The 19,604-nt window shown below is 44.8% G+C and overlaps 1 protein-coding gene across 1 annotated transcript in view; it reads left to right on the forward strand.

Moving 5' to 3' along the window:
* The first annotated feature begins 4,467 nt into the window (after nucleotides 1-4,467).
* MFAP3L (microfibril associated protein 3 like) overlaps nucleotides 4,468-19,604 on the forward strand; it is a 42,774-nt gene continuing 27,637 nt past the window's right edge. Inside the window, exon 1 of the mRNA XM_045830993.1 lies at nucleotides 4,468-4,678. The gene's annotated coding sequence lies outside the window, so the exon portion shown is untranslated. The remainder of the gene's footprint in view (nucleotides 4,679-19,604) is intronic.

The following is a 19,604-nucleotide window of genomic DNA, read 5'->3' on the forward strand; positions in this document are numbered from 1 at the left end:
CTCTTCCAGGAAGGAGGTAAGGTCAGAACCTCCACTGTCCCATTTACCCTCTGTAAAAAGAGTCTGAGTTTAGGAAAGAGACGCTGGAGAATAACACCTGGCCTGTATGAGTCATCGAGTAAAATCCTGCTGCAGCTCAACATGTAGAAAAACAAGCAGCTACCTTCCTATGGACGTATCCATCTATATTCTCCAGACTTTCCAACATAAGCCAAGACTGTTTAATGAGCAAAAACATGAATAACACTTTTAATAAATGGACAAATATTCTTCCCACCCACATATATCTTTTTGCCAATGAAAACCAATTTAGGGGCTACTTGAAGTTCTAGACTAATACATAATTTTTTCCTTTTATCCATATGACTTAAAATTGTGTTTCTCATGTATATCATGTGGGATCAACCGGAGAGGCTATAAAAATTACTGCCACTGGACCACTCTACTCAGGAGGTCTGAGATGAGTTCATCATCCCTGGTTAAGCTGAAGGAGGTGTTTTGTCCAGTCATAGGAAACTGCAGGTGCTCTCAGCAGACAAGGGGAGCTGGTAGAACTACAAACATTATGTTCATTCCTAAACAGTTGGTTCATCTGCCCTCCAAGTGCCATACATTCAACAGAAAAAATAAACAAGAGCTATTCTAAGAAGTAACCATATAATTAGGAGGTTATAACTACACAGTGGAAAGAAACACAATGAGAGAGAACAATGGACTTTGTAGATTAATAAGCAATACAATGCTAAGCTTTGTGCAGTTACAGACTTATAAAACAAGTACATAAGACTGGCTCAAAAAAATATCCTGATTTCTGCAGCTGAAGAAAACCACTGGGTTTCAAATCAAATCTGAGATCTTGCTTATACTACTCACAGGAGCATAACCATTCAGCAGGCTATATATGATGTGACTGTTCTGATATTTTTTCTTTTCACTCTATTTACAATTCTCAGAAAGAACTTTAAAAATTAATAAACTGTAAATATTACATGGGTATATATGTCTACTATTCATTTATCAAGTAAAATTTTCTTGAGGACAAAGATACAAAGATTGTTGAAAGGAGGTCATATGGTCATGCTGCCTATAATGTAATGGAGAAGATGAAGGAAAATAAATCAAGGTTAGGTGTCCAAATAGAGACTAGGTGTATGGTTCAGGTGAAATATTCAAGAGGAAGTCACATTGGGGTGGCCAGAGGAGTCTCAGCCTAAACTGAGTCTTGCAGATGTTTGTCAAGGAGTGAGCAAGGGGAAAGGACAGAGAGAAGCACTAAAGGAACACAGAGGTGTGGATTCTCATGTCAAGAAATTCAGATTGCTAGGACATGGGACATAAAGGGACACTGGCTGGAAGCTAACCTGGAGGCAGAGATGGGGCCAGTTCATGTTTGAAATTTAGATTTTATCCTGAAGGCACTATGCATCCATTTGAGGATTTTTAGCAGACATGTTGAAATATAAATTGTTTAAAAAGAAGATCTGAGGAGGCTTGGAGAATGGATTGGCAGGAACACAGAGAGAAGGTCCTTCTGGAAGGGAAGATGGAGGTGGGGGTCTGGAGAATGGATTGGCAGGAACACAGAGAGAAGGTCCTTCTGGAAGGGAAGATGGAGGTGGAGGTGAAGGGTGGACAGTGCCAGTGACCAGCTAGATGACAGGGGAAAGGCAGGCGGATGAGTCTGAGATAACGCATAGCTGAGGCTGTGGGGGAACCAGTGAACAAGCTGGGACACACAGCAGAAGAGCAAGTACAGCTCCTGCGCTCTCTCTGGAACATACTGGGTTCAAGTTTCCTGAGTCATAGGAATTAAGATATTTGGAAGATTACATATAAGGGTCTGAACTCAGGTAGATGTGTAAAAGAAGTGATGGTTTCAAGCAAAGATAAGATTTAAAATATTAACGACTGGCATGGACAGTCAGGCATAGACACTGACTAATCAGAGCAGAGGCCTGATGGACCAGAAAGGATCCCAGCAACAAACAACTAGCATGACCATATGTGCACATGCCAAAGCTACCTTGGTACTGACAGTCACCAGAATGGATGAGAGCCCTCAGAGAGACAAGAAGGGAACAGGCCACAGGACAGAGCACCTACAATGGAGGTTAATGCAAAGGAAAAGAACCTGCAGAAGGAAGATGAGAAGGAACTGACCAAGAGGTTTTGATTTCTGATTTCATATTTCTGCATACTTTAATCGAGCTGGAACACAGGGGGCCGGTCAGCTTCAGACGGGGAGGAGGAGTAGAATGGACTACTGAAGAGATGTCAGTACCCATTCCCAGGCCACACGGTTTGTGCTGGAGGTGTCTACTGGGACCTGGGCAAGTTGAAGAGCAGTACTCAGGAGTACCAGCAAGAATGAAGTCGGAAATTTTGGGGAGGATGACTCCAGCACAAGTTAGGGCCTAGGGGGAATAGTCTTCCCAGAAGTGGCCTTCCACCAATGATGGTGTCTCCAGCCACGCTTAAGCTGGACAGGGATTCACAAGTGGGAGACACTGAAATGGAACCAACCCTCACTGAGGGCATTTCCCACTGTCTGTCGCACCAAACCTCACTGGGCTGCTGCCCCACCTGCCCATCTTCCTTCTCCCCAGATAAAACAGACAACTATCCCACTCGCCTGCCTGGGCTCAGTGCAAGGCTCTCTGAGTTCCTGAGTTTATCTCAAGCCCAGACTTCTCTTCGGTAACCGAGGATTAAAAGCAGGTTCCCACACCTGCCCTAAGTGCATCAAAGACAATGAGAACATTCTGCAGGTTCTCTGAGATTTTGAAAAGGAAGCAGAAGGAGAGTCTGAGGGAGAATGCAGAATAGCCTGAATAAAAAAAAAGGAATATAATATTGCAGAATTATTTTAGAGAGGACAAGATTAAATCTTTGATAAAACAGGTGAAATTTTAGTGTTCGAGTGCAACTGTAAAGAATGCTTATTAAATACTTGAAAAACAAATGAAAGAAGGCTTGGGTTTCCTGAAAGAAGGCCAGACTGTAAAGTTCTTAGAGCTAAAATGTGCTGTTATTTGAGATGCCACAAAAAAGTGAGGTTAAAATATGATTTCTAATTTCAACCTTTTAGGGAAAAATCATGCTTTGATTCACTTGTAAACCAAGTCCCATGCACCCACTAACCCCGCACCCACTACAGATCTTGGCAGGGGAACCTGTCCGTCCACGTGTCCAGGCTATCACGCCCCTCTAGGGCCCTGCTTCCACCGGCCTCCGCCTGGCCTTCCATGTGGCGATGAGTGAGGGCAGCTACAACAACCTTGGGCAACCCGAAGCAGCTACGTGCAGCAGCCTGGCACTGCCCAGAGCATGCTCAGTTGGGTCCTGACCCACTTCTACGGGTCTGAACTTGGGGCAGGGGGTCTGCGGTGCTATTTTGTCTCGTTTGTCAAAGATCGAGAGAAGAAAGAGAGGAACTGGGAGCTGCTAAAGGCCTCCATTCTGGGTAACAGCAGTCCCCAACCGGCGGCGGAACAGGACCAATCTGGCTACAAGAGCCGCAACCGTCAGTGTGTGGAATCTACCTCCCCGGGTTTTGGCAGCAACCGTAGAAGAGGGCGGTACTGAACCAAAAGGACCGCTGGGGGCGTGGCCAAAGGGCGGGCCTAAAAAAGCCAGGAAAGACTAGCTGGGTCCTGGCCCCTGAAATTGACAGCCGCGGGCAAATCTAATTAAAAAAAAAAAAAAAAAAAAGGAGGTGGGGGATACGCTTACAGTGCAAGATCTTGCTGCCAGACATATGTAGGGGTTTTAGACTAACCTATCTTTTTTATTTAAAAAGTTTCATTTTGTAATTAGAACAAAGCTTAGGAACTATAATTAAAAAGAAAAGAAAATTTAGAATCCCTGGAACCACACCACTCAGAAGCCACCAGTGAACGTGCTGCGTATTTTCGTCCAGCATCTTATGTGTAGGATTTAGAACTGACAGGTCTGTTAAACTTTTGATCACAAGGTGGCTTGACAGCCAGGTTTGACAGGTGACCCCGGAAACAGGGTAGGTTCAGGGGTTATGTGGTTGGTTCTCTTCTGTCCCAAGATGGGACTCTAAGAAACCTATTCCTGGGTGTCCCTGAACAACTGTACGACAGGACACTCAGAAAACTTGCGGTGGAAGCTTTGGTTGCGAATGCCTCTCAATAATCAGTCACGCTGCCTAGGCGCTACCACATCAGAAATCAGTGTCCTCTGCTCTGGTACTAACTTTGGAGTGCTGCAGCGGAGCCCGAGGGACCACCAAGTCCCGCCCAAGAGGCTACGTGGACTGAACGGGGGACTCCTAGGCACACTGAACCCGCCTCCTCCTTTGCGGGTGGATCCGAGGCTCCCACAGGTTTCTGCAACACCGCCTTTCCCCAGTGGCTGCTGCGAAAACCCGGCGGAGACACCCCGGCCGGTTCTGCGCCTCCGCACCGCCGGGCGAGCCGCACTGGGCATGCTCAGCACCAACCAGCTTGGGCTCCAGTGGGTGGGAAGCGCCGCACTCCCGGCTGCCCGCCCGCCCGCAGCGCAGCCGGCTCCGCTGCAGGGGCTGGCGGAGGCGGTTCGTCCGCAGTAGGTGCTGCCAGCCGTCAGAGACAGAGCGCGGCGCGGCGGCAGCACTGAGGCTGGCCATGGCGAGGAGCGCACGGCAGTCACCTGAGTGGCGCGGCAGCGTCAGGTTAGCTGGGGCACCCGGCGAGCCGGGGCCGCGGGGTACGGGTAGCTGAGAGCACCGCACCGGGTGGGCGGTCGAGTCTTGGCTGTGGCTCTCTCCGCGGAACTTTATCTCGCGCTTAAGCTGGCGGAGCCCAGGATGCAGCCTGCGCGCTTGGGAGGAGACGAGATCCCGGCAGCAGGCTCCTGGGGTCGCAGGATGTTTCAGGATCAGTGCGGGGCGGGACCCGTGGGGGCGAATGGACTGGGGGGACAGCAGCCTCTCAGGCTCATACCACAAGCCTCCTATGGCTTGGAACGTGGTGTCTACCGCGCGCTACCGAGGAGCCTCGAAGGTCTACCGGGGGAAGGGGCGCAAAGGCGCGACGGGGGCTTTCGCCTGACTCCAGGTTGCTCGGGTCACTGTGCCTCGGTTTCCCCGAAACAGAAGGTAGGGTTTACTATCCTGTTCCGGAAGGCCCTGAGTTCGGGTTCCGGTCCGTACCCGCGAGAGCGTGTCGTTTTGATGCTGCAGGAGTGCGGGAAGTGGTGAGTGCCTCGAGCCGCCGCCTCGCGACTGGAGCACTTCAGAGTTTGTCGCATTTGACTCGATAGCAAGTTCACATTGAATTGCTCCATGGCTTGGAAAGGGAAACGTGCATCCTAGGCTTAAAAAACAAAGTAATTGCAGAGCTGATTTATTTTACGCGCGACTATTAACCTGCCTTCTCCTCCAAAAAACTGGAGCATGCAAGTTGCAAGATTTATAAAGCAAATTAGCAAAAAAAAAGGTCTGCAGGTCTATTATCTGCTCACACTGTAGAAAATAATATACTATGGTTGTGCTGCCATTGTTTTTAAAGATACTTGTTAGAGAAAAGTTTGGTTACTGTAGCAATATTTATTTTGTGTTATTTTGCCTTTATATTAAGAAGTTGGAAAGCCTACCATTGCAGAAGCTCAATGTTTTTTGTAAAGTTTTCTCACTTTTGTTTCTAGATGAAACACATTTTTTTCAGTTGCTACTATACTGAACATAGTAAAATTATTCAAGATGAAATGCAAGATGAAAGGAGATTTATTTTCAGAAGAGTTTGTTAGAACAATGTAGTTCTACTGGCATTTTACTTTTACAAAAGCAATTTGTAGATTCCACTGCGATTTCTACTCTTGATTTCTCCTAAAACATTTAGTACCATTACCATTCTTAGGATTATTGGACCTAATAAGAACAAGGTTAACAATCCTTGTTTTAGTAGGAACTATTTCTGCTTCTAACTAAAGCTGTATTCTCAACCATATTTCCATAAGTATCACTTAATGGGTTCAGTTGTTTTTGCTTATTAAGCTTATTACAAAACTTTTTGTTTGCATTCTTGATAGACCTTAATAGACTTTCGAGGTGCATTGACTTTTCATTGGGTTGTGACTAGGTTTTAATGTTTGCTCTTGCCTGCTATGGCTGCGGTTGTAATTCCAGCTGCCCTGGATAGTTTTTCCAAGTGGACTCTATGCTGTGCCTATATGGAACCAAGATCTTATAAAAGGAAAGGCTTGAAATGTCCAGACAATAGCAACAAATGATTTCTATTTCTACAAGTTAGGCCTGTCATCTTCCATTTTAGCCAAATAATTTGATGTTCATTGTTCCAAAACACATTTCTGAATACATTTATAGAATAATTTAGACATTTGAAAAGTCCAATACAAATATGCAGAAATTTTGCTTCCCTTTTCCGTAAAAATGCATCAGGTTAAAATCTACCATGAAGCAATGCGTATGTACACAGTGTATCCTGTACAGCAGGTCTAGTGTCCTCAGGCTGCATTCCCAAGTGGAAGTTTGTACTGTCTCCCTTCACCCTTGGGTTTTTCCTGACTTAGGGAAAGCAACTAAACCTTAGTTTTCCCTTTGTGAATGTGAGGTTTAATACAGATCAGTAGGCCCCTTTTGAGTCTGAAAATCATTATTAGTTAGGAAAGACAGTGAAACAGTGAAGTTTTAGCAAAAGACGTATTTAAATACCACTCTTGGCTTCAAGGATGCCACATTCTCCTTACCTAAAACTAACAAAACCAATAGGGTTTAAGATTGAAGTGGGGTTTTATTATTGCTAATGAAGAAAAAATAGCAAAATAGACTTTGTATTCAAACTAGGAAACAGGTAATTTCTTCTCTTTTGTACTTAACTGTCAGGTTTTACAGCTTAACTGCCAAGCACATATTTTTTTTTCTTTCGATGTGTTTAGGTTTCTATACCATATGGTATTATTGGTGACATTAGATATTCATAGCAAACTGTTGCCTTTAAAAACAGATCTTCCCCCATTCATGTGACCTTAATCTGTTTAACTCCTTGTTTGGCTTGCAATTGAAATATTTGAGACTATGTAAACTTTGCTTCATTGGGCTTTCTGTTCTATTTTTCTAATGTAAGAACTTCTGGAATAAATATTGTTGCAAAGTTGTTTTTAACCTCCAACACAGTACAGTCTGACTTGTTAGATGAGTATCATTTTTTTAGAATTCATAAAGCATGTAGATAGTATCTGCACTAACTCAGCATCTAACCAAGCCCTTGAGGGTGTGGCCTGCCCTTTTCTGGCCAAACCCAGGAGAACACTTAAAACTTTGACAACATGTTGTGATCCATGGCAAATTATGTCAAAGTTAAAAATGGTCTTAGATGCAAATGATTGGTTTTAAGTATTCTCTAGTACCTCCCTGGAATGGGTAAAGGATTAAAGGGTTTGGTTGATTATGTGATAATAACCAGGTAAGCGCTGTCAGATCTAGCTTCTAAATTGTACTCAAAACAGAAGTCCTGTGAATTTACTAATCTGGCCTCTGCCTCCACCTGAGGTCTTTCCTCATTAAAATAGCACCTGCATTTTCCTTCCCCACAATCTTTTATAGTTAGGCCCCTGAGGCTACAGAAATGAATAAGACACAGTGACTCACAGCCCAGTCAGAGAGACGGGCTTGAGGAAAGATCAGCTACAGTGCAGAGTAAGTGCTGCAGGGAGGTGGCTATGCGTGGAACTGGGGAGGGTTAGGGATGAGCCCCTTGGGTTAGAGGAGGAGGGGCCTCATGAAAATGGTGACATATCTACAGGACTTGGAGGAATGCCTAAGGATTTGGTTAGGAGAAGTGGACTTCTAAGCAGAGACATAGACTTTCCAGGCAGAAGGAACACCATTATGGTAGCAGAATGACAGCCCTTCCTCCCCCAAAGATCTCACTTTGGGACTTTGCAGATGTGATTCAGTGGAGGATCTTGAGATGGAGAGATTTTTCAGGATTTTCTAGTGGGCCCAGTATAATCACAAGAGTTCTTACAAGCGAAAGAGGGAGGCAGAGCCAGCATCAGAGTGATGGTGTGTGAGAAAGACTTGACCAGCCATTGCTGGCTTTGAAGGTGGAAGGGGTCCAGGAACCAAGGAATGAGGGCAGCTTCTAGAAGCTCGCACAGGCAAGGAACTGGATGGTCCCCTAGAGCTTCCGAAAGGACCACAGCCCTGCCAACTCCTTGATTAACTCACTATGACCCATGTTGAACCGCTAACCCACAGACATGAAAGAAATAAATGTGTGTTGAGTCACTAAGGCTGTGACTTACGTGCCATAGAAAAGAGCCATAGAAAGCTACCACAGCCATATACAGAGAAGGGTTTGGTGTGACGGAATAATGGGCAGGGGCCAGAGAAGGGCAATGAAGTGGTACTTTCATGGTGAGAAACTCACGTCATGTAAAGGAGTTTGGATTTTATCAGGAAAACAATGGGAAACCAGCAAAGGATTTTTAAACAGGAAGGTGCAATGACCAGTCTGCTGCCAGATTCATCTTCCCAAAAAAGCAGTGTATAGCTAAATCTCAAGTTCACAGGGCATTTTGACAAAGCGTATCTAACCAGAGGTAGTCAGTGATGGATAGAGATCTGGAACCAGCATCTTATATGATTTGGTTTTCTGAAATGCTCCGAAATGACATTTGTAGGCATGTGTGAAATTAATAGCTTAAGAAAACTTTTGTTCACAATCCCTAATAGAAAAGCAACATAGAAAGTAAAGCAGAAAGGCCAAGTTGAATTTGACTGCTTTGTTTCTGCCCATTGTCCTCTTAGCACACAGCTGCTCTGTGGCTGCATACCATGTGGTCATGAGCCAAGAGCTGCAAAAGCTCAAATTTAACACAGTTAACTTGAGCATGTTGTTGTATCATCTGGACCAACTCTGACCGGTTGGTAGAAGCTGCTTGCAGTGCTTTGGGCTTCTACAGGCTCAGCTGAGCAACTGCCGGGATCAATTAGCAACATTTGCCATGGGCTCCATGTTTGCTGGGGGATGGGTAGCAGCTGTAATATTAGATGTTACAATGCAGGAGTTGACCTAACTTCTGCATGAAGTATACGGAATTTAGTCATTCTTTCAAACATATTTTATTCAGTCTCTTTATGTTCAAGGGCTCCATATCTGTCCTCTAAAAACTTACAGCCCAGTCGAATTGACATCTCTGTGTCCGGAAACCCTAAGCTGAAGAAATCTTCTTAGTGTTACAGGAGAAGCTCTGAATTGATACTGAACTGTATGTTAGAAAAAGTGAGGAAGAGAAAAACAAAGTTTTCAGACAGCAAGAAAGCCCTACGCTGGCAAAATCTGATACTGGAAAGAACAGTAAGAGTTGATTAATATTTATACTAATGAAAACAAAACCGTATATCTATATTGTGTAGCTTCTAGTTGCATAACTTTTTGAGATTTTTACCCAAACTTCCCTATACAATGATGCAATAATAATTGTTTTCCACTCCAAAGGAAGAGCTCAGTGTGAGCTGTTCCTCTTTTTTTAATCTCTTTTGCCTTGATCTCTGGGGCATGTACCCTAGATGTTTTTTCCTTTTTTAAATTTTTTTTTAAATTTATTGCTCTTTCTCTGAGTGTTTGTCTTTCAATTTACTGGGCTCTGACCTTTGTCTTCTCATCTTGTGGCCCACTGTGTTCTTTCCAGGTAATTTAACTTCCTCAGGACTGCATCAGTCACCCATATACCAAACCTATATCTTCAGACCAGACTCTCCCACCTATTCATTAATTAATTCATCAATTCATTCAACAAATATTGATAGCCTGAGAGCTTATAATCTAGTGGAGGGACAGATGGACAAAAAAAAGACAATGACGGTGAAAACATGAAGTTGTGGGTAAAGGTCAGTGAGAAAGGGAGTGCCTGGGGCTACCTGGGGGGTGCTGGAGCGGTAAGTAGGGGTCCACCAGTTGTGCAAGGCTATGGAAGGCAGCATGGCGAAAGACACAGGTTCAGGGGGCCTTCAGATGGTTCAGGAAGGGGAACATGATGGGGGTGGTGAGGGGTGCTCCAACAATGTGGTTAAAGAGGTAAATGGGAGTCTGGCCATGAGGGATCACGTATGTTCTGCCAAGGACTTCATCGTTTTATGCTGCTGACAAAATGAAGACATGAAATATGTTTTAAATCAGATCGTTTAGAGTCAGCTGACTTCAGCAACAACATGGTGTATGGACTGGAGGCAGGTATGACTAGAGGCAGGTCAACAAAGAAGGAGTCTGTTAAGTGATGCCAGTCGGAGATGATAGCATGGAGACCAGGGAGTGGTAGCCACATGGGTAGGAAAGGAAAGGACGAAATTGGATTATCTGTGCCAAGTCCTGGGGAAGTGTGCAAGGCATATCCTCTCGAGGGATTTTTGGCTTAGAGCAGTTCTCAGGGGCTCTCCTACCAAGTGCAAGGCTGTGCATTACTAAATGAGCTAACTTCTGCATTTACTTAAGAAGCAGGACCTAAAGTAAGGAAAGTATACACAGAGCTGTGTGTGAGGGAACAAGTCAAAACTTCATCATCATAGGGCATAGATGTCATAAGAGAGACATCGAGGAAAGAAGAAATTAATTCCTTGATGGTTCTCTAGCTTGTGGACAGAAGCATTTGGGGTTTGCTAGTCAGACTGAAAGGAAATTAGTGTGGGGTGGGCTTCCCTATTTCTGGATTACAAAGTAACTGTTTTTTAGAGTCTAGGCTGAAGTGACTCTTTGTAAGCAGTGGTAAAGAGGAAGTTTGCTGAGCAGATTTTTAAATATAATCCCAACTCTTTCCTTCCATAGAGGATTTGAGTTGGCTCAGGGTGCCAGGAAGAACATGAGGGGAGGCTTTGCTGCTTAAGGAAATGAATAGGTTGGGGTATAGTGCCCCTGAAGTATCCATTGCAGGGGCACATGCAGTTCATCTGAGGCCAGAGGGTGTGGCCTGGGGCTGAAGCAGATCATTCTGATCTGTTCTGAGAGCAGTACCTCTCCTGGACAAGATGGGATGCTTCTGTTCCTGGGTCTGTACTTTTCTGTACTCTCCTGAAACTAGTAAGAGCTCTATAGCATTTATAACAGTGGAGATCATCCCAAGCTGACTAGCAGCTGACTCTTCTCTCAGAGGCCAGGCTCCCATGTAAAGACGTAGGTGGATGCACAGGGACTGTGCCTTCTTAAAGATGTAAATCCACTTACCCTGGTCCTCAGCAGAGGAAAGTATTTGAATGAAAACTGCATTAGTGTCTGGCCCCAAGATTCACCCAAGACTTGTAGTAATCATTGCTTGTTCCTTGCTTCTCAGCTGCTACTGTTAATTTCATTTTGTAAATGTCTGCTTCCCTAGTGAAGCCAGACACTGGGCCGCTTTGCCCTGTTACTGGCCTGCCTGCGCTTCTGCTCTGGCCGTCTCCCCACCCATCTCTTTGCCATCCCTGCTGTCAGTCCCAAGTGGGAGGGAAAGTTTTTCCCTTCAAGGTTCGGACAACCCTAGATTACTTGGTCTCTGAGTGAGTCTTTCTCTTATTAGACGTCCCAAATCTTTTGCTCCTTTCTGAAACACTCTTGAGGAACTTGAAATTAATTTCAAGAAAACATTAGAGTATTGCTAATCCTTTGCTCTACTGGAGGCTGAGCATTTCTGCCCAGTGCCTATGAACACAGGACCTGTAGTGGACTTTTGATCCTCTCCTGCCTTCTTAGGGCATCTCTTCCCCACCTCCAGGTCATGGCCACCTCCCCTTCTTTACTGGGGTGGGTGGGCATTTTTACATCCTAAGTAATGGATCATCTGTCCCAAAGTCCTCTTTATCACTTCTCCTAAGAGGCCCTAGAGGCCTCTTATTAAAAGAATTTTGGAAGGGTGCCTAATATCCAATAGAGTTTTTCTGGCTGGGCCTTGCTGACATATTGTAACAGATTTTTACTTTTAATTGGCATGCCATGTTTATTTCCACCCCTGCTTGTCTACAGTAAACAGTTACTCCTGCTGAGAAACTGCCCTGTGTCCTCATCTTCCAGGACTTGGCCAATCCCAGGGAACAGTCTGTGACCTTTCCAGCTGGCCTGCCACTGAATTTCTGGTATTTACCCAGCTTGGTGTGTAATTATATATGACTTTGTGAGCAGATGTCATCAAAATTCTAAGCACCTTTAGGGTAAGGACCCAATCTTAAAGTGTTGTGTTTTGTTTTTAATCCCCATAGGAATTTGGTACTAAATTGATAATAGCAGCCTAATAAATACTTTTGAGTTCAGTTAATTGATATGACTGGCTCCTCAAAAATTCTTTGTGGAAACCATTGAGTCCACATTTTCAGCTTTCTTCTCGGTGTTTTATTTTATTTTCCATTATCACATTGAAAGTGCCTAGGGCCACTTAATGTTGGGGATTGATTTATCTTAGGATATGTGCTAAAGTATTGCTTTTATGTACAAAATTTAATTGTTTAAATAGTCACAATATTTTTAAAATATTGTTTTAAAATAATAAATGTGATGGTTTAGACATCTGTGGCATTTAGCCTGTTACCAAGCTGTGGCACTCACTCGTTGAGAAGTGTGTGCAGGTTCCCGGAGCCCTGGCCTGAGTCTGACGGTGTGTTTCTAGGAGGGTGGTGGTCTGGCCTCTGCTTCTTTCACTGTCAGTGTGGACACAACCACACAAGCCTGCACATGGCTTAGGGTGGCGTCAGATCAGATAACTTTTGTGATAGGGTTTTGTAACCCCAAAATGCTAGGTGAACATAAGAGACACTTTGTCATGCTCTTAGTAAGAATTAAATCGAGCAAATTTTGAATTGCAGGGCCTCTTCTGGTCTATTTTTCACTAAGATCCAGTTCTTAGCGCAAGTCTATTGAAAACACTTGGCATGAGCGAATCAGAGAAGTGTTCATTATGCAATTCCTCTTTGTGGTAACGGGCTGGTAAAGGAGGAAGGAAACAACATATCTCAAGCTTTTTAAACTACCCTCTCCGGGTATAGAGCATATTTTTTCAAATAGATGAAATTCTGATAAAAGAAGAAACCCCGGGTGACCCAGTTCTGCACTGTGGCTCTGAATGGCACTAATCAGACAACCAAAGAGACAGAGAGTGAAGACTGGTTTCGACATTTTGAAATCTAAACTAAGTAGGCAGTTGCTTTTCATTTCAGCAGTAGGAAGAACATATATTTCAGGGGATGGGAAAACTTTCCCCTTTTCTTCTGTGTTAGTTCTTCTGGCTGGGCAAGTAATTAAAATGACATAAGGCAAGTTAGCAGGAGAAAATCAAGCTTTAAAAGTGCACATGGGGAATTCACATAAGCATGAGAATTCCAGACAGTGAGGCAAAGTGAGGCATAGGTGTCATTCTGGACTAAGGAGGGGGAAGAATGGGTCTAAGGCTTGAAAAGGAATTAATCAATTCACTGGGAGATGAAAAGAGTTAACGTTTAGGAAACAAGTGTTTGCTGGGCCCTCTTGAATCAAAGACACAGGGAAGACAAGACCTAAATGAACTGGGCTTTGCTAGGATCCTGTCCGCCACACCTAGACCAGATTCAACTATCGTTACCTATGATGGGAGTTCCCTTCCTGGAGCAGGTACACTGCCTTAAATTCTTTTAGGTAGTAAGGTTCTTTCTGAGCTTGCTGGGCCTTGACTGCTTTCAGCTCAAAATGATCTGCCTAACAGAGTGGCACACCTTAGGGCTACTTGTTCTGGACGCCCCCCACCCTGCCCCCGACACAGAAGTTAGCCCCATAAACGTACTCATCTCAGCCCACACCCCAGCCCCCACTCCCGCAGCCCCCTCCCTCTCCCTCAGCCTCTGCTCCCAGGGCCCTGTCTGGAGCGCCACAGCCTCCTGGGCTGGGTTAGGAAAGGAGGCATTTCCGAAGACTGACTTAAAGAAATCTTAGTTGATATTTTAAAGTTAGTTTTGTGATAACAAGTAGATATATTTACCTAGATTTTCTAAGAAATGAGTGGGATTTGTCAGAAATGCAGGGCAAATGTAGCTGCCCAGTAGGTTAGTCATATGACCAAATGCAAGGGCATAAAAGTAATATATTTTCACTCAGCAGATATTCAGGTGCTTGGCCCTGCGTGAAGCACGTTTCTAGGCATGGGAGATAGACAGTGAACAATGTCGGCAACAGAAGTCCAGTCCTCTGGGAACTTAAAGCTTAGTAGGGGCAGACGCATGCACACATACACATTAACATACAGTTAATGCGCGGTAGTTACTGAAAACAAGGACAGGGTGAAGGCGACAGCAGGTGATGGGGGCAGGGCCCACTCTCTGGTGTAAGATGACTGGGGAGGGCTGGCTGATGAGGGGACATATGAGCAGGCGCCCGAGAGCCAGAAAGGAAAAGTGTGGGAGTGAGTGTTGTAAGTACCTGGGGAACTGTTTCCAGATGGAAGGAATAGCAAGTTCAAGGTTTCTGGTGTCTATGGCACATTCCAGATGAGCAGAACCCCGTATGACTGGTCGGAAGTGAGAAATGAAGATTTCAAGGCAGCCAGGGACCAAATATCACTGAGGCCATGGAAGGGCCTTCTCTAGCTTTCACCCTTGAACGAGGAACCCCTGCAAATGTACATTACAATGACTTCTTTTAATTTTCTTTGAGGCATTCCCCATGCACAGATTGTTACTTAATCATTAAAAAAAGTAATGAATGCCTTGTGCTTAGCACCATCAACAAATACTTGAGCACCAACCACGTTTCGTTAGAGGGGAATTTTCATGATAAAAATTATACCCCAAGTTGCAAGAGCAGACACAATAAATCTGTAGGAATTATCCAGTGAAATGAAGATTTCAAGGCCCCAGGTGAGGGTACTGATAATCACCAGCCCCTCGGCGGTATAGCAGAGATGTACAGAGCTAGTGGCCCTTGGTCTGAAGAGGAAAGTTTGGGTCAGTGGTGCGGCCAAAGGTGATAGATTCACTAGCCCCATTAGTCCAGGGAGCAAGGCAAGAGCAGCAGGGCTCAGTTCTTGTACTCAGCTGCCCTGAGAGTGGACTTGAAGGGAGAGGCCTGCATCTGTAGCCATGAGGGGCATCCCTACCTGGAAGCCTCCCAGCTGGCCCATCCTGCCTGCCTTAAAGAAGCCCTACAGGAATCTGAGCTGATTCACTCTGTAGTGCATTGAGGACAGCTGGAGGTTACGGATGGGGATGTGGGGGCAGGGGTGGTCCAAAGGCTTCGGGAGCTTGAGTCTCTGTTCTCCCTCATCATGTAGTCCAGGATGTAAGGAACATAGAGGAAGTTGAATTTTCTATGGAAAACGAAGTTCCCTTGTACTGCACAGTATATAAGTGGGCCCCTAAGCCATCCATTGAATCACAAATGGCCTGGCGATCACAGCACTTGGTCCTGGTTGAAATCCCTGCAGTGAGATCTTCATCTGTACATGAACAACCCCTTGCTTTTCCCCTCTTCTCTCCCCACTGCACCATTTCTTTCCTTCGCCAGCCCCAGTCACATCCCTGGCTGTTGTTTGTGGTCACAGAATGGTAGATTTGGAAGGGACCTAAAACATGGGCCTGTGGCTCAAAGGGGACTGCCAGAGGCCACGTACTAGTAAATGGCAAAACGGAGGAAAGGAGCTAGTATGTCACTCCCAATCTGTGGGTCTTAATCCTAAAAGGCTAAACAGGCCCTCTCTTCACCCCAAAATTTCTGTTGTTGCTCTTAACCTCAGGGCCCATCTCATTTTATATCTCAGGAGCCTAATTCCACCCTAACTCTGATCTCAGATCCCTGGCCCCAGGGAGACCTGTGACAAGTTCCCCTTCACAATGGCTGTCACTTGGAACACTGGATGTATTCCTCTTGTTACTCCTGGTCTTGGTGAGGCACTTACTGATACTCTCCTTCACACTCAGTGATATGTTAAATAGCTTATTGTGGGCAGTCCGACTACAAGGTAACCGACCTTTATAAGATTGCTGCTATGAAGAGCTGCCCTCCCAGTTGCAGACAGGTGCACTGCATTTGGCCAGTTGGGAAGCCATCCGTGTATAATCCAGTGGGGGAGTCAGGAAAGGCACTTTCACTACCAGGGCCTTAAGAGTTTACAGAGTATGCCAGAATCTGCATGAAAGTGTAAACTCACAATTGCTTCAGGCCGTGAGTCATATTTAGGAAAGCATGCTAAGAATAGTGCTCTCTGATTTAGAGACCAGGTGCTCCGTAGGCTGCACGGGGGACATGTGTGTGCCTCCTCCATCCAGGCAGAGGGCTGGCCCACCTGGACTCGCAGGCGGCAGTGAGGGGCCAGCGCCCTAATGAAACAGCTGCCTGATGCATGGGGTCATCTGGCCATCTTTCCAGGCCAGCAGAGGGTTCTGGCTCACTGAGGTGTGCAGGCTTCCAGGTATCCATCAGCTCCTTCCTAGTGTCACTCTGGATGTAGGTGCTTACGTACTAAATACACCAAGATCTTCCTGGGAAATGGGCTTGAGATGAAATTAAAACAAGGAGAATTGAAAGCTGGCAGAAGTAGTGCTGTTGGTTGGCAGTAAACAGAAATTAATTAGACTATAATAAAAATTTATTAATCTCCCTATATACATATTCCGAAAGAGTAAAGAGAAGGTTTTGAAAGGACACCATTTTTTAAAGGGGCTGGAGAGATGCTGGAAGAACTGTCTGGTGGTAGAGACAGGCAGCAAGACAGCAACAGCCAGAGATGCTTCTGAAGCAGCTGTAGGCTGACTACACCCTTTGATAGTGATGGTGTCAGAGATTAAAGAAAAACGCCAAGCCGGCATGCCAACCCTTTTGTCTACGTTGTAATGCGTTTTGGGTCTTGGCTTGGGTGGCATCAAGGCACTGTCCACCAGTGCCGAATCCTGTTCACATGCAGTTCCCAGGTTTGGGTTATTACCTGGACCATCAGATCGGTGAGAAAACGTCTCTCCGATCAATTAAGGATTTATATTAATTGGGCCCAAAACTATTTCAGGCTACTCATTTAGAATGAGAATTTGAAGAAATAAATACACACTAAAACATCAATAAACTCTTCTAAAAGATACACCTGTGATCAGAGTAGCCCTCATAGCATGTCTCAACTGCTAGAACAACTTAAAAGTTGCGTATATGGCAAGAGATTTTAATGTCCTGTCAGACCAAGTGTCATACAAAGACAAACTTTTATGAGAAAACATCCAAGTTTTTCCAGATCTAAAATTCCAGTTCTGTAAACAAATATCCATGATAGACCTGTTTTTATCTTGCTTAATGATAATTATTTTATCTGTAGAGAAAAGCCTTTACACACACACACACACACATACACACGTGCGCATGTACATATATATGTATATATACATATTTTTTTATTCTCACCCAAGGATATACTTGCTGATTTTAGAGAGAGAAGAAGGGACAGAGGGAGAGAAACACCTATCTGTTGCCTCCTGTTCGTGCCTCGACCAGGGATCAAAACCCGCAACCTCAGGGTGTGAGCTGAACCCACAACTTCTGGTACGCAGGACTATGCTCCAGCAGCTGAGCCACCTGGCCAGGGCTGTAGAGGAAAGCTTTATAGTATCTTCTCTTTCTCCTTTTTTAATCATTTCATTTATGAGACCTTTATTATATATCATTCTTTTAATCAGAAAAACATATTACATGGAAAAAATGGGATGAAGACCCAAGAATGATTTATTAATCTTTTGCATCACCAAAAATTAAGTACTGCAAAGATGGTGTCTGGGCCCACATTTCAGTTTTAGGTTTGAAAAGAGTGAGTTAGATCAGCTTTTGAAAAGTATGTATCTTTTGCATATCAAAAAATATATAAGAGCATGAAACTCTGTAGGTGCTTTAACATTAAGGCAGTTGATGGAAGAGAATGAGACCTTTAGTTCTAACTCTCTGTAAATGACTCAGGGAGCTCATAGCGCTCAGCTGGTTGTCATTCACAACAGTCTGTCAAGTCAGGGTGCATATTTCGTTCTTTCCGTTCAGCTGCTGGAAATCATCCTACTGCCACGCAGTTAAACACAGGGTGTACCAAGAATGCCATGAGGTCCCCTTCCTTTACTTAGTCTCTATTTCCTCCTAGGGAGTGGCTACTTTCATAAGACAGGTCCCAATTCTTCCTCTCAATTTGTGACAGTTCATAAATTTACAAGTCACTGCGGCTGCTGCTTGTCATGATACCTTCCATCAGCTGAGTTACAGAGAGAGAAAACCATGATGCCAGAAGGAGAGGTAAGCGGGCCTGGCAGGAGCCACAATGGACTCTGCTCAGCCACTGCCCGCAGGCAGGCAGGCCCTCCTCCAAGTGGAGCAGCGAGTGTGCTGCGCTGCCCAAGGGAGGTGTCAGCTGGGATCCCCGATTCATGCATCTATGTGTATCCCACTTACAGTGCCAGGCATTGGTTCTTGACAGACGAGACACTCCTTTGCTCAGAGAGCTGTCTGTGTAACCGGAGGCCCCACTGCTGGGGAGGTCTGCGGTGACTAAGCTGCTCTATAGCAGTCAGTCATTAAATCTTGAACATTCTAATTCCTGTTCCTCTTTTGGATTTGCCTACATCTTTCCTTCCCCACTGCATTTAGTTCCAGCCCCTGTTTTCTCTTTCCTTCCTGGATGTTGTAATAGGCTCCTAGCCAACTCTACATCATCAGCCACACTATGAACAAGGTGGTCTTTCTAAACACAAAACTGGCCGTGTCACTGGCCCCTTTCAAAACCTGTGGGTCCACCCCATCCTTGGCATTTCATACCATCCCTCCATTATCTGGACCAGCCCATCTTTCCAGTCTATTCCCCTTTTTTCTTCTATACACCACCAGCAGTGCCTAACTACATACATTTCCCCAGTTATGCCCGGTTCTGTCTAGTCACCACTTTTAACATGCTCTTCCTCTTTTTGAGTCAGCTTCTCCTCCCTGGCCTACTTGGTGAACTCCTTGATAATTAAACCACATGTTCACTACTTATAGAAGGCTTTTCCTGGCTCCCGGGCCACTTGGGTCTTCTTTCATACGCCACAGTGGATCCTTGACATGCCCCTGATGGGGCAGCTCTCACACTGTCTTGTGACTGTTATTTTACTTTTCTCTCTCTCCCTCCTAGATTCCTGGATGATAGGGGGAAGGACTGTGTCTTACCTTTTTATTCCTCACCCCTGGTGCTGTGCCTGGCCCAGGGAGGGTACTGATTTGGATTGAATTCATCTGTCTGGATGCTTCTAAAAATAAAAATGATGCTCCTCCACACTTTCATGTACTGATCACATTTGCCATCTACATCAGGAATTACCCTTGTGTGTTTAGAAGTATTAAGAATCTCTACTCAGATAGATTCTTGAACGTGGGTAGGGAACAAAGGCGGACAGTATGAATCTCTTTCTATAATATGACTTTGGACACTGAGATAAAACTTAGCTGACTTGACACTTAAGTGATTTGATTCTAGACTGCAGTAATTGCTATACGAACATTCTTCTTCTATAAATTCCTTGGCCCTTTGATTTTGGGATCCCATAGACCATATTCGTACATCACCTAAACTGCCTCAAAACTCAGTACATGTTGATCTTACAGGAAGTTAGGGGAGAAAGAATGGGCTAGTGAGAATTTTATTGGTTAATTTTT

Source organism: Phyllostomus hastatus, unplaced genomic scaffold (assembly GCF_019186645.2).
Source record: "Phyllostomus hastatus isolate PE091 unplaced genomic scaffold, TTU_PhHast_1.1 phas_contig_159, whole genome shotgun sequence".
Taxonomy (NCBI): Eukaryota; Metazoa; Chordata; class Mammalia; order Chiroptera; family Phyllostomidae; genus Phyllostomus; species Phyllostomus hastatus.